This window comes from Triturus cristatus, chromosome 4_2 (assembly GCF_964204655.1).
Source record: "Triturus cristatus chromosome 4_2, aTriCri1.1, whole genome shotgun sequence".
Lineage (NCBI taxonomy): Eukaryota > Metazoa > Chordata > Amphibia > Caudata > Salamandridae > Triturus > Triturus cristatus.
The window spans coordinates 956,030,991-956,046,396 of NC_140586.1; the positions used below are offsets into that span (position 1 = coordinate 956,030,991).

At 49.0% G+C, this 15,406-nt stretch overlaps 1 protein-coding gene across 1 annotated transcript in view; it reads right to left on the reverse strand.

Moving 5' to 3' along the window:
* LOC146839097 (uncharacterized) overlaps nucleotides 1–13,340 on the reverse strand; it is a 53,600-nt gene extending 40,260 nt beyond the window's left edge. The window contains exon 1 of the mRNA XM_085603128.1: nucleotides 13,162–13,340. The gene's annotated coding sequence lies outside the window, so the exon portion shown is untranslated. The remainder of the gene's footprint in view (nucleotides 1–13,161) is intronic.
* Nucleotides 13,341–15,406: the final 2,066 nt, after the last annotated feature.

Below are 15,406 nucleotides of genomic sequence, written 5' to 3' on the forward strand. Positions count from 1 at the left end.
AGCCATAAGTAAGGATTGGAAGAAACTTCGCAGCATTAACTTTTAATAGGTGGAAGTTGGATGGACACATACATTTTTGTCTCAGAGTATTTAGTGCAAAACGTAATTTGTTCGCCTGGGCTCGTCTTTTAATTATGATGCTCTTTAAATGTAAATCTGGAGTCTACCACCACTCCTCGATATTTGTAAGAGCCGCTCAGACTATACTGTTCCCTGCTGCATACCACTTGTGTTTTTGCTGCGGGACCCGGTGTTTGCAGAGAAACAGATGACCTTTGTTTTATTGCAATTTAGAGATAATCCAAGCACCTCTGTGTATTCCAACAGCTTCGTTATCAGGCGCTGTAGGCCAACCGGGATCTGACTGCATAGGACAATGTTATCTGTGTACGGCAGACTTCTGACTTGACGGTGTGCTAGCTTTGGAGGGTCGCTTTGGACTTCTGTGAGCCTTTTATCTAGATCTGCTGTAAATATGTTAAATAAGCTGGGGGCTAGCACACACCCTTGTTTTAGGCCTCTTTGAGTGGGTATCCTTGCTGTGGTTCTTTCTCCATTTCCTAGCTTTATCTGGACCCAGGTAGCGGAGTACAAATTGAGTATGGCCCTTAATAGCTATTGCAGGATGCCCCACTTTTACCATTTTTTGCCATAGGAGTTCTCTAGGTACCATATCAAATGCCACTTTCAAGTCGACAATACACGTATACAGTTTTATGGACTTATGCTGCGCTTTTTCGACGAGGAGATTCAGGGCCAGAAGGTTACACATTGTGCTTGTGCCTGGTTTGAAGCCTGTTTGGGAGATTGGAAGGATCTTGCTGGAAGTGACCCATTCTTCGAGGTCGATAAGAAGGTTTGACGCATAGAGTTTGGCTTCTAAGTCAATATGCGCAATTAGTCTGTAATTTGCCGGGTCTGATCTGGTGGCAGCTTTGAATATCAGGTGCAGAACGCGACCTCTCCATGATGCAGGTATGTTGTTTGATTGAAAAGCGAAATTGAACAGTGGCATGAAGAATTCGGCCCAGAAACGTTAATCTATCTTAAAAAGCTTGTTTGGCAAGCCGTTTGGGCCCGGGGCTCCACTAGATCTAAGTTTGTTAAGGACTATCTCAACTTGATTAGTTCGAATCCAATTATCCTCTGACACATTTTGTATGTGGTCACTTTTCTGTTGGTTCTGGGCGTGATGATGTTTGTCCATAGCTACATGTTTGTTGGTGTGGCTCAGATGGGCTACCCAATCTGCCTCAAGGATGTTTGCATTGTGATGACAAAAGGAGCCATTTGATATGTTATTTATTTATGTCCAGGACTTCTTGTTAGTATGTGATTTACTTGTCTGCAGCAGCTTGAGCCAGATGTTTGTTTGATGTGATTTCTTTGCAGTCCATACTTCCTGTTTGTATTTCCGCCTTAACTAATTGATTTGGGGATTTATGTTTTCGCCTGTTAGTGCATTGCCACAAAGTCTTCTTATTTCCCTGTGAAGCATCCTCTTTTCCCTGCCAACAAGCTGACAAACGCTGGTATTACTTTCCCAGTTCTGTTCTCTTGTTTCTTGTTATGTGATGAAAATTAAGAAATAAGCATCATTATCATATTTTCCCAGTTTTTCCATGACCAATGCGTGTTTTGTGCTCGTTTGTTTACCGTCATTTTTTATGTAATTCATTAATACACCGGCATTTTTGCCGTTCCACGCTAGCCTTTTTAGGTTATACGGGCTGGGGACTTCCAGCAGGTCATTAGTTTCAGCAGCTCTCAGAGTGTGAATGCGAAAATCAATTGCCTGGAGGCTCTGGTCGCTCTCTAGTCGGTGCATTATTTGGTAGCTGGAGATCATTTGAAGTAACTCTGTATCCACTATAGTATAGTCTAAAATGGAGTTAGCATGCTTCGATATTCTAGTTGGTGCGGCTGGTTGGTCTTGTGGTAAACGGCCATTTAGGGTTAGCATCCCTATTTTGGCTAATTATGAGACACAAAGTTTGCCGTATCGGTCATATTTGCGATGATTTGTGATTTCTGAAGGAATGTTTTTCCCGTTGAGTTTGTTTTGTTGTATGATTTGGAATGGGTCCGATAGTAATAGGAATATAGTGAAATCACCTGACAGCACGATGCCTGCTTGCGGGTAGGTGAATTGCAACAATTTGAGTAAAGCTATTAGGGACTTGATTTGCTCTGATTTTTCCTTTGATCCTGGATGGATATACACATTACATATTAGTAATGAATATTACTCATATTCGCGAAGCGATTCACTAAGCGGTTTTACGGTAGGGAGATTTTAATGCACTGGATCCAGGTTTGTCCTAACTCAATCAATTCCGAGGTCCACCGTATGTCGGTGGTAAGGTAGATTGATAAACCACCAGAAGCTCTGCCTGATGCTTTCCCCTTGATGGCGCATTGGTGGCATTCTTTAAAGCCATTGATCGGTATAGGTGCCATGGCCCAGGTCTCCTGAAATAATAAGATGTCAAATTTTGGGAGAAAAGTTAATAGGTCGGCCTCCTCTATCTTACTATCGAAGTCGCTGATGTTCCGAGAGCACAATTTAAATCGCTTACTCATCCCTCGCTCTTTGTCATCGCAGTACCCTAAGCTATCGAAATGAAAACGTGTCTGTTTTGACTGCTGCTCCAGATGCTGCGTGATGAGTAATGCGTAGATTGGACTGGCTCTCCAGGGCGCTATCGGTAGGCCCTGCGGCCCCCGGAGTAAACCGCTTACAGTTTACATTCTGGCTTCTACTGTTGGATATAACGGGCCTGGATACTGTTCTGTTTCAATTGTTTTTATTTTAACTCCCCATTTTGTGAAGAGTTCTCTGTGGCGCCAGACTTCCGTTGTGATTGTTGGATCACACCAGGTTACATCCGTTATTTCTCTCCTTTTTGCACTTGTGTCTGGTTTGAATTTTACACTGTTAATATGATCTGTGTCAAGCTGTTTTAATGGAGCTCGCAAGCTTTAATATAGCGCTGTAGTTGAGAATGTCATGTCGTCCTCTTGCGTTATAGTGAGGACTCACTTCTAATGTTAGTAAACCTTCAGGTACTATCTGACCATCGTTGCTAGCATGCATGTCAGCACTATGGAGATGTGGCCGGCAAAATTTCCACTAAATTTGTTTTCTTCTATTGAGGGTTTCATTTCGGTTGGATTTTGTATGAAGTTTGTTTTTGTCCAGTCTGTTGCCATTTTCTGGCTGTCAACTTTCTCTCGGATTGTGGAGCACGGAACTGTTTGGTTTGCCAAGTAATGAGACACTTTAGCTGGTGGCTGCGTTTCATCCAAACCTTTTCTGCTATGTGCATTTGGTTGTTTTGAGAAAAATTGGCATATAATTGGCTGTTCTATCTGGGGATTGTGCGGTGAAATGCCATGATCTTTTTGATCTGAAATGGGGAGAGATGGTAGCAAAGTGACTTTGTGGCTGCTAATCTTAGACGTTGAAACGGAAGGAATTGTGAACTTTCCTAAGTGATCTGTTTGTGGTTTGAGATCAAACATGTTATTGGGGAACTTGTGTTAGCCTTATTTCCCAAGACCCCATTTCCGAGGTTTACCTTATGCGATTGCACGTGCTGACCACGTATAGCGGACGGCGTTCGAGGTAACTCTTGTACCTGTTTTTGAGATGTCTGAGCTGTAGCTTGCTGCCTATTCTGTAAGTTATTCCTCGATTTCCTCAGTCGCTTGTGTTCCGTTTTAGTTAATGGGTCGCTGGGTTTTTGCTGCTGTGGAGTTGCGACTCCTGCACGGGGCGACGGACCGCCACATCGTTGATTGATTTGAGAGGGTGCGTTATTTGAGATGTCATTTACTGACTGGATTTCATCTGAGTCAGAGTCTCTCATGATGCAGTCAATTTCACTCTCACCAGTTTACCCGTGGAACTGGTGAGAATCAGTTTAGCCGGACCTGTATTGGTTGGAACGCTAGGTGATGAGACGGTGTTCCGTGGATTTTTTACTTCTGCCAGGATGTCTGTCAGAATCGCCAGGATGGACTTCAGTTGATTCATGGTGCTGGAACATTGACATTGATGATACGTTGTATGGGGATCTTTTTGCACCCGCTCAATTATGGAGTTTAGGTCTTGGAGTTTTTTCTCGATGGCAGAAACATGAAACGCTAGGGCTTGCAGAAGATCAACTTGCAGCTCTAGTTTTTCTGAGTGCTGACATAGCGCAGTGGAGATGGTCTTCATTATGTTGATGAAGGGTGACCATAACGGGGCTGCGAGAGGTAAAAAGTGTTCTGTCTGCTGTGCATCCATGCGCTGGCTTCGATGGATGCAATTGCTTGATTTGTTCATGTTGTCCTCCGTGGCATCCATCCTGCACCGGACTGCTGCTTGATTGATTAATGATGCCGAGCCCTGGTTGAATCTTTATTGGGAGAGAGTAAGGTGTAATAATTGTGGAGGGGTCCAGTGATAATTTTTGCGTTAAGTGGAGGTATTTCTTCCTTCTGGGCTTCCTGTGTTAGCTCAAAGGAGCTAATTAAGAATTTCTGTGTTTCCACTATGACATTTGGCGGGGCTTCTAACAGATCCCTAGAGCGTTATCTTCTTCAATGGCGAAGGCGTTATTGTCCTGGCTATCCCTGCTCACAATGGGTACTTGACTTTCGCCAGTTGAGGTCCCCAAAGTCAGGGGGAGGTAATTAGGGGCTGCCAATGTGCTGTTGTAGTGCTGCTTCATTTACGTTTGTTTGTGCTGCTTCATTTACATTTGTTTGTGCTGCTTCATTTACATTTGTTTGTGCTGCTTCATTTACATTTGTTTGTGCCGCTTCATTTACATTTGTTTGTGCCGCTTCATTTACATTTGTTTGTGCTTTCACGATTACTCGATTGCCAGCTGCTGGGGTTACTATAGCTGTCCTCTGGCAGGTTACTGGTTCGCCCTAGCAGTATGTTAGATGTAGATGCGGCTGGAGGTGAAATGCTTGTGGTAGAATCCTGAATTCGGAACCCTGTGATTTTTGTCTTCCTGCCTGCTGGTTTTTTTTTTAAGACGGTGGAGACAATATTATTGGTTGTTCAAAGTTTGCTTCCAACTGTATCTCTTCCGTGGTTGGAGCAGGGGCTCTTTTGTTGTTCTTTCTTGTACTCAGGCAAGTTTTTTTCCCTGGCTTAATTTCAGATCTTGTCCTCCCCGATCTCATTGTGGCCCTTCTATCCACAGGCTGTGTTAGACCTGTCAGCCCTAGGCTGGTCTTCCCCTACATTTTTGCCCCTTTTTGCCTCGCTATTAACTGCCATTTTTGCTGGACATAGAACTCTAGGCGCCTTACCGCTGCTAATCAGCGCTAAGGTGCAGGGGCTCTCTCCTAACATGGTTGCCACAGGCCCCTGCCACTGCAGTGAGGCCACTGTCCTATCTGCGCACTAGTAGTTGGAATAAGGCTCGGACTTAATGCTATTGTAACGTTAACCGTCCCGCCTCTTGTCACTATAGACAGATAGACAGCCACCACAGAGTCCCCAGATTCTTCTGGAACCTGCCAACCCCCCCCCCCCTCCCCCCCATCCCCCATCTTGCTGCCTTTTTGAAGGGTCACCTGACCTAGGGGTATAAAAGTAAAGGAGGGAACCTGATAAGTCAGTTGCAGCACTGAACCTGGGGACCCTCCGCTGGAGTGAAGGCTGCTGAGCTAGGGGGATTGCTACACTACTGAGGCTAACTGATCCTAGGACCTGCTGCCCCAAGTTAGATGAGTTACCCTGCCTGCCTGCTGACCTTGCCCTGTGGGAGGGGAACCAGGGATACCAGCCTCAGTGTGCCTGCCCAGGACTGCCATATTCCCTTCCCCTACAACTGACACCTGAAGCCCACTACCAGCACTGTGACTGCGAAGCACTTTGAACCTGAGAGCGCCGCTGCTGCCTGGGGACCTATGAGGTACTGTAAAGCGCTGTGCATCCAGCATCTGTCATCAATGCCAGGCGCTGTGTCAGCGAAGCGATGTGTGTCCTAAACTCGAAATTAAGGTCAAGCGCTGTGTTAGAGAGCACCATGTGTCCAAGATCACTGCAGCGGGTGCGAGCGCTGAGGCTGTGGAGCGCGCTGTGAGCAGGAGCGCTGTTGGGCCCCAGAACACCGTAGCCGTGGGAGAGAGGAAGCGCTGTTGTGCCGGACTCACCGCCGCAACCCCTGCACTGCTGAGAGAAGAGTCGCTGCCTCCCAGATTACCGCCACGGCCCCTGAATCAAAGTGAGGGCCGCTGCGGTTACTGCTGAGGCCGTGCTGAGCTGGAGCGCGCGAAGGAGAGCGTCGCTGGGCAACCGGGGCGCCAGCCACGTCATCAGCCGTGCCCCAAGGAAGCCGCGCCCTGATTGGCTCTGAGACCCGGAACCATCCCCGAGGGCCGGGGCTCACGGTGAACACACGTGAGAGGGGATCCGAGAAGTGCAGGAGCCCCTGGATCCCACAGACCAGGTTCCTGGAAGCAGAGGGCCCCGGTGATGCCAGCGAGTCAATCCTCCTCCCCCGGTCGAAGCCCCAAGTGAAGCCAGGAGCGGGCTGACCGGGGAGGGGGCGTTCTGCGCAGGCTGGAGCCGGCACTGCTTATGGCCTAGATTCCCTCGCAGGGACAGAGCAGTGAGTCAGGGGGATCTGGGGCCTACGCCCACACGGAGGCCCCATCCTGTGTGCCGCAGGGGTAGCCCCAGGGGCTCCTGGGGCCTGAAGACCTGGCACAAATACCCAGACACGAGTAGTTTGGGAAATGCCCCCCTGCTCAAATGTCCTCTTGGAAACTGTACCCCAGCTCTGCCTAAGAAATGTTAACTGCAATTAATATATGTCTGCCTAAGAATTATTACCTGTACTGCATATCTGAATGAGCCTGAATGAGCCTTATTACCTGTACTGCATACCTGAATTGAACATATATTTGCCTAGGAAAATGTTGCCGGAATTCAACATATATTTGCATAGGAATTGTTGCCCGAATTGAAGATATATCTACATAGGGTTGTGGCCTATATTGACCTGAGCATACAAAAACCGTTTACTCTGCATACTGCGATACTTGTTCTCATAAATGAAACTGGAGTGGTGTCTTCTTATTGTGTGTGCTTTACTGTGTCAGAGTGGGAGTGTGCTGCACAACTACTTCACACATAGCCTCGGGCGTGCCTACCTGCCTCGTGCCAAGGTACCGTGTCGGAGTCAGTGGTCCCCGGGACCCCGGTTCAAACATTGGTGTTCAGCGGTGGGATGAGGACTTGTGCAGCACCCTACAGTGACTCAGTGTGCGCCACAATCTGACACCTGTTGTAAGGCAAGCTCAAAATTCTCCCCAATTGGAAGTGCTCTTGTGTTAAGCCTGTTACCCAAGTCCTAGTGGTTTCCCCTGAAATTGTCCAAGGCCCTACCTAGCAAGATGGAATTCGAGCTGGCCAACCTGGAAACGTACACGGTGGCGCAGCTGAGGGAGTTCTGCCAGGGGAAGGGGGTGTTCTTCAAGCGAGGCGCCAAGAGAGAGGAGCTTCAAAAAACCTTGAGAGCATGGGCATTGGCCCACCTGGAAGGGAGAGGGGACGAGGGGCAGGGGGAGCATGATGCTCCAGGAGAGCTGGACCTACTGCATATAGATACTAGCGATAATGTATTGCCAGGAAGGCGTTCCAGGGCAGGCAGTAGTGTATCAGTGAGGAGTTTGTCTGCCGAGGAGTTCAAGGACAGGAGGGAGGAGAGACAGCTTAAGCTAGAGCTTGCCAGGTTAGAGAAGGAGCGTGAAGAGATGAGGCTGGCTATGGAGGAAAGAAAACTTGTCCATAAGCTTAGTCTGAAGAAGCTGGAAATGAAAGCCCTACAAATAGGAGCTAACAGCAACGCAAATGGTGGCAGCGTACCTACTGAGGCTTCACGGGAGTCTAGGTTCTATATGCCCAAAGATGTGGTGGCCAGTTTTAATGTGGGGGACGATATCGACAAGTGGCTAGCGGCCTATGAGGGGTCTTTAACAGCCCATGGGGTCCCTGAGGATTATTGGGGGGTGGGGGGGGCTAGCCTGTACAGGTTACTGCCTCCGGTGGGGAGGGACACACTCTTGACACCAGACAAGGCAGATCAGACCAACTATTCTGTTATGAGGGAAGTGTTACTTAAGAAGTTTGGTCTTACCCCTGAGAAGTATCGGCAGAAGTTTAGAAATAGCCACAAACTTCCCACACAGAACTGGGTAGATTTCCTGGACTACGCCTGCAAAGCATTGGAGGGTTGGGTGCGGGGCAGCGAGGTGACCGATTATGATGGGCTGTACGATTTGTTCATAAGAGAGCACCTTCTAGATAAATGTTTTACAGAGCTGCGCCAACACCTGGTTGACCGCAAGTTGACCGACCCGAGGGAGCTTGCGGAGGAGGCGGATACCTGGGTCAGTACCAGGGTTTCCAACAAGGGATCCGGGGGGGGACCCCCAGAAGGGTGGACGTGGTTTCCCCCAGAAGAGGGGGGCGGGGGGTGAGATGAAAAGAAGGAGTTCTCCAAAGGCCCCCAAAACAGACCGCAAGGGAGAGGGCTTGGATCCCAGCCCCAATCTGGCTACCAGAAGCCTACTTATCCTGACAAAGGTCAGCAGCCCAGAACTGTCCGGTGCTATCAGTGTGGGGAGGTTGGACACTACAAGGCAGATCCCCAGTGTCGTAAAAGGACCCCAGCCCCTACTGGAGGTAAGAACCCCGGGTGGCTAGTGTAGCACTGGGGGAGGAGTTGTCCCTAGATAAGGGGGGCGAGTGGGCAGGCTTGACCCTAGTATCCCTGGGAGACAGGGAGATGGTCCCACACACCCAGGTGCCCTCAAATACTGCTAAGTACAGGCAGAGGGTCCTTGTCAACGGGCAGGGGGTGGAGGCTCTGAGGGACACAGGTGCCAGCATGACGATGGTTAGGAGACAGCTGGTGTCCCCGGAGCAAGTGATTCCTGGTGTATTCCACCCGGTTGTGATGGCTGACAACAGTGTGGGACACTACCCCGTGGCCCAGGTTCCCTTTGAGTGGGGAGGGGTTTCGGGCCTTTTGAGAGTTGCAGTGAGCCCTGCCATGCCGGTCGACTGTTTGTTGGGAAACGATATTGAGCATACTGCCTGGAAGGAGGCAGAGTTTAAAGCACACGCAGAGATGCTGGGATTACCAGAATGGACCTGTGCGATTACGCGGTCCATGGCTGCCCGGCGTGGGAGTCAACCAGGGCTGGAACCTGGGACAATGGCCCAGCCCACTGCTAACCAGGAAAACGCCTTGGAGAACGCACCCCGTGAGGTGGATGGGGCACTCGCTGCGGTCCCACCGGAGTCCACAGAGGGTGACGTTGTTCCCGTGGGGGACTTGCCAACCCCTGCAGAGTGGCAGGTGGAAGGAGTGCTTACCCCGGAGGAATATTGTCGGGCACAGAAGGAGTGCCCCACCCTTGAGGGCATGCGGCGACAGGCCGAAGCCCAAGCAGCCGGAAATGCTAATGGAAATGACCACATTTACTGGGAGGATGGCCTCCTTTACAGTGAGCCCAAGGCTCCGGTGCATGGGTCATCAAGGGCCTTAGTAGTCCCCCAATGCTATCGGGCCTCTTTGTTGGGATTAGCGCATGAGATCCCCCTGGCAGGACACTTGGGCCAAGATAAGACTTTTGCTCATCTGGTGCCACACTTCTATTGGCCCAGAATGAGAATTGCCTCTGATGCCTTTTGCAAGACTTGCATGACCTGCCAAGCGAGTGGGAAGACAGGGACCAAGTTGAAGGCCCCCCTGGAACCACTACCGGTCATTGGTACCCATTTTGAGCAGGTGGGCATCGACATTGTCGTCGACCTCTTCTGGACATCGGTTCATCCTAGTTTTGGTGGACCACGCCACCTGGTACCCGGAGGCTATCCCTCTGAGGACCATCACTGCACCTGCGGTGGCGCGGGCCCTGATGGGGATTTTTACCCGGGTGGGTTTCCCCTAGGTCGTGGTGTCAGACCGGGGCACCAACTTTATGTCCATCTATATGCAGGCCATGTGGAAGGAGTGTGGGGTGACTTACAAGTTCTCCACCCCTTACCACCCTCAGACCAACGGGCTCGTCGAGCGTTTTAACAAGACCCTGAAAGGAATGATCAGGAGTCTGCCTGAGGAAGAAGTGGGACGTCCTCTTGCCCTGTCTGTTGTTTTCCTACAGGGAGGTGCCGCAGAAGGGGGTAGGCTTCAGCCCCTTTGAGCTTCTGTACGGACACCCTGTCAGGGGACCCCTCAGTCTGATGATGGAGGGGTGGGAGAAGACTCCTAGGAGGCTTCCCCAGGATGTAATGAGCTATATGTTGACTTTCCACCGCCAGATGGCTAAGCTGTGGAAAAAGGCATCTGACAACTTGGAGGCCAGCCAGGCGGTCATGAAGGAGTGGTATGACCGGAATGGTGTGACCAGCCTGTGGAGTTGGATGTGGGACAAAAGGTGTGGGTCATGGAGCCCGAAGAGCTTAGCGCCCTCCAGGACCGGTGGACTGGCCCGTACGAGATACTGCAGAAGAAAGGCCAGACCACTTACATGGTGGATCTTAAGACCCCAAGGCAACCCCACCGGGTGTTGCATGTCAACCGCCTCAAGCCGCACCAGGAGAGGTCTGAACTTACCCTCCTGATGGTGACCGATGGGAGCGAGGAGGAGGAGAGCAAGCCTCTCCCGGACCTGCCGGCGTCCCAGGAAAAAGACAGATTGGTGGAGGGAGTGGTTCTCTCCCCGTCCCTGACCCCGGAGCAACAGAGGGACTGCCGCCAAGTGCTGGAGCAGTACTCTTCCTTGTTCGCCCTCATCCCTGGGATTACCCACCTGTGTACCCATGATGTGGACACAGGGGACAGCCCCCTGTCAAGACCAAGTCTTATAGGCTGTCGGATAAGGTGATGGCCAGCATCCAGCACAAGGTCACTAAGATGCTGGAGCTGGGAGTGATCGAACCGTCCAGCAGCCTCTGGGCCAGTCCGTGGTGTTGGTACCTAAAGCTGCCCCACCGGGCACCACACTTGAACTTCGGTTCTGTGTGGACTACCGAGGACTTAACTCCGTGACCAAGACAGATGCTCACCCGATCCCTAGCGCGGATGAGCTCATTGACCGGCTGGGGGCCGCCCGATACTTAAGTACCTTTGACCTCAGTCAGGATACTGGCAGATCGCCCTGACGGACGGAGCCAAAGAGAAGTCTGCTTTCTCCACCCCGGACGGCCACTTCCAGTTTAGAGTGATGCCCTTTGGGCTGAAAAATGCTCCTGCCACCTTTCAGAGGTTGGTAAACCAGTTGCTCTCTGGCCTAGAGGCCTTCTCCGCTGCTTACCTGGATGACATAGCCGTCTTCAGCAGCAGCTGGTAGGACCACCTGGAGCACCTCCAGGAGGTGCTTCAGGCCCTATAGCGGGACGGCCTGACCATCAAGGCCAGCAAATGCCAGAATAACATATTCTCAATTTTGTTGCCCCTTCATCTAGATGTTTAAATTATAATCTACACATCTTAAAATCAAAAATCTATGCAAGTTAAACTAATCTGGGGGCAATGCGTTGATCTGGTAGGTAAATTCACTATATTAATGTGAACCTTTTCAATATCTTTGTGTGCAATTGGCAGGCCACTGATTTGAACCTTGGTTGGTTGACTTGTAGCGTATTTATAGTGCCATGAAGTCCGACCCTGCGAAAGTGCTATGAATATGTAAATCACCAGATTAAAAAAGTTACTGCACCCAGTGTAAAATATGCTGCTGAAGTTTAAATAAATATATTATATACAGTATATGATAAACGTCACAACGTTTGCAAAAAGATTCAGGATTTAAATGCTTAACATCTATTTTAATGTACAGCTTTCAGAACCACACTGCTGAAAGTGCTTTGACATTCAGGCCTTTAGACTTCAATGAGCTGAATTATATATTTTGCTCATATACAGTTCATTCAACAATGCAAGATTTGGGTTTGTGTGACAGAAGTACCAGTTCAAAGGGCACATTGGGGACTGATCTTCAGATGAGTAGACATTAAGTGAATATGAACAGGACTGTGGCAGTACACAGGTGCTCACTGAGCCCCTTCCACTATATGCTTACTGAATAGTAATTAGAATTCTGCTTAAATTGTTTCCGGAAGGCTCTTCTTGTGTTATTTGAGTTATACTTGGGCAGCTTTTTTTGGGGTGGGGGGAGGTACATGTGTATAGAGGACACGTACCAGGGTCAGCTGGTAGACTCCCTTAGTGCGAACACATGCCCGGCCAAAAGAAGGGGCTTCGTCGCTGTCGTTCTCCCCAGCTGCCACCACCTGCAGCTCGGAGCCCTACAGGGCGAGTGCACATCACTGCATACCTGCCAACTCACACGGTGCCACTGTGTCAGGGTGACCCGAATTTTAAAGCCAAAACCCGGGACATTTCCCAAAAATATTAGAGAAACTACAATTTTACTTCAACCCAGTGCACAGAATGACAGTGCTCCTAAGCAGAGAATTACAGAAGAGGCAGTAAGAGCATACATAAAATGCAATTTTTAAAGCCAGCAGCATGCTGTTAATTAAATTGCTTTATTATAACAGCTGCTAACTATTCCTGCTTTGCAAAACATAAAGAGATACCTCCCACCCTCAGACAAGCCTCTAAAAACAGGGACATGAGCTTAATCCCATTAAATCTGCCGGGACAGCTGGCGGAACACTGTGACCATCCGGGTAAATCCAGGTCGCCTGGTCACCCTACACCGTGTGTCACACGTTATCGGCTCCCTTCACACGGCGAGGAGCCGAAATCACACGGTGGCAGGGAAACGAGCGGCAAACCAATGTAAACAGTGGATTTTCAGCTCGTTTTCGGAGGCTTTACAGTGCAGACGTTCATTCTAAGGTGTGAAAACACCCCAGGCCATCGGCACCAGCGTCGGTGACCCTTTTTATTACTTGTTTTAGAGTGGGGGGGCGGCTGGTGAGGGGCAGAGCACCTCTTAGGCAGCTCTCGGCGCCTGGCCCTGCCCTCTCCCCCTCCCCCTCATGCGGCATCAATTTGTAAGTTGGCAGGTCAGGCATAGGCCAGGCATAGGCCAGGCATGTCCCAGCGACAAACAACAGAGCCCCCCCCCCCCTCCCCCCCTCCCCCGGCCAAGAGCAGCACTCACCGGCTCGGGGTCCTTCCGGAACATCCCTCTCCAGCCCCTGGACGCTTCTGTCTCGGGTGATCCTGAGCCCAGAGATCCGGGGTGAAGGCAGAGCCCAGCAGCGCCTAGAGACCTTGGATCCACCGAGGGAGGAGGCGCTGGTTCCGAATCCCTCTTCCGTGCACTGCGCATGCGCAGAGCATGAGATACTGACCCCCGACTCTACTAATACTGAAGAGGCATACCTAACCTTTCAACCTTGTCAGACGTGAGACTCCATATTCTTCAAACAAAATGTTTAATTTGACCTTTATCGCACTATAAATTGGCTCCCTTTCAATACAATTAATCATGAAAAAAGCGGAACTATTTCTCTTTTAAATCTCCCTCTTTCTTATGCCTGAATTGGCAAACATGCAGTTCACATGCGCAGAACACCAGACACTATCGTATCATTGCGCATGCCCATTGCATGAAACTTGCAGAACACCAGACGCTATCCTATCACATTGCACATGCCCAGAGCTTTAGAGGTGGCCGTACCTGCGCACGCGCATTGCTTGACATAAATCTCATGTCATGGGAGGCGGCAGGCGGTGTCCTTTGCCGCCTTATGAGTCTAAACCTTTTCCTATTTAACGTCCCTGACAGGTCTCCCTGTCACTGATGCTTTTTAATGTGCACCTGCACCCCTTAAATTCCCTGTACCCGTTAAATCAATTAGTGGATTCCAGGGAATCATTTTCATATAAGTCAAGTGGTCCGTCGGCTCACTTTGGTGCTGGAAACCAGGGTTCGAGCCTCGGGGTCGCGTCCACATCCTGTGATTCTGGGCAAATCACTTAATCTCCCCGTGCCTGAATATGTAATGTAAATACGGTGCTCATGTACAGCACTCCAATACCTTCGGGTTGAGTTCACGCTATACAAATATGCAACAACAACAAAAAATAAAAATAATAAAAGCCATATAATATGCATACAATGTGATAACATGAGATAAAATGTCTTAAAAGACAAGGTCAATAAAATTACAAAAAGGTTAGAAAGAATTCCATACCATAACAATACTTATAATAAAATGAATTATGATTAGGAAATGAAGAATTTTGATTTAAAACCATTATGGCACAAGGTTTGGACAATACGTTCTTGTTTTTTTGAACAATTTACCTAGGGTGGCAACGAGAAGACGACATCACACACTATAAAACAGGTTACTTAGTGCATTGCAAACCTACATTTATTTGTAAATATCCCTTCTGAGGGCCCATGTTCAACTCAAACATTTAGCCATAGCTATAACTACGACTTCACTAGTATCTGTCTTTAGAATTCGTAAAGGAGATTGCATGATCTTGTACCAATTTTTTGACAGATCGGCTTGAGCCATTTGTGACGTGGGCCCTTGTATGCAGGGCACACAAACAAGACATGGGTTAAAGACTCTTCCTGGGATGGGCACCTATGGCATTTTGTGTCTAAATCGTCACCCCAATTAGCCGTAAATGATTTTAAAGGGAGAGAACCCACTCTAAATTGGTAAAAAAGCTTCCTGTCACCGGGTCTCGTAATAAAGTTCCAATAGGCCTCCAGCCTATGCTCGTATTTATGATCTAGAAAAAGGCCAGTTAAGGAGGCACTATTCACCAGTGACAGGGACTTCTGACAAGCCATGTCCCTATATAAAGCTTTGAAATCTTTTTTAGTTGGGAACAAGTTCCCTTCTGGGTCCTCCCACAGATGGCTGAGCCCCATATCAATTAGTGTGCCCTTAATCTTTTGTAGCCATATAATTTTTGAGGACTTGTCGGCTTCTCTAATATGCTTAAGTGCTTTAGCATAAGGTGATAGCTCCGGGGATGTCCATAGTTTTCACCAATAGGCAAGAGGTCTAAAACCTGCAGCCTCCTCAAAAGAAATACATCCCAAATCTAAAAGTAAAGGTTTAAGAGGGGACGATTGAGGGAGACCGGTCAGTGCTCTCAGGAACTTATTCTGGGCTAGGACTAATGGACCTAAGTTCTCAAAACCCCAGAGTTCCGCACCATAAATTATTGAAGCCCTAACTTTCCCTTGGTAAATAGTGAGTGCTGGTCCAACTGGTTTGGTGTGGGATAGCCGGTGTTCTTTTAAAAGGGCCCCTGCTAGTTGATTGTGCCTTAAAATTAATAACTCTATCTGTGGCTTCCAACTCATCTTTTTACCCATAGTGACGCCCAGGTACGTAAAGGAATCTGTTTGCTCCAAAGGCGCATTATTCATT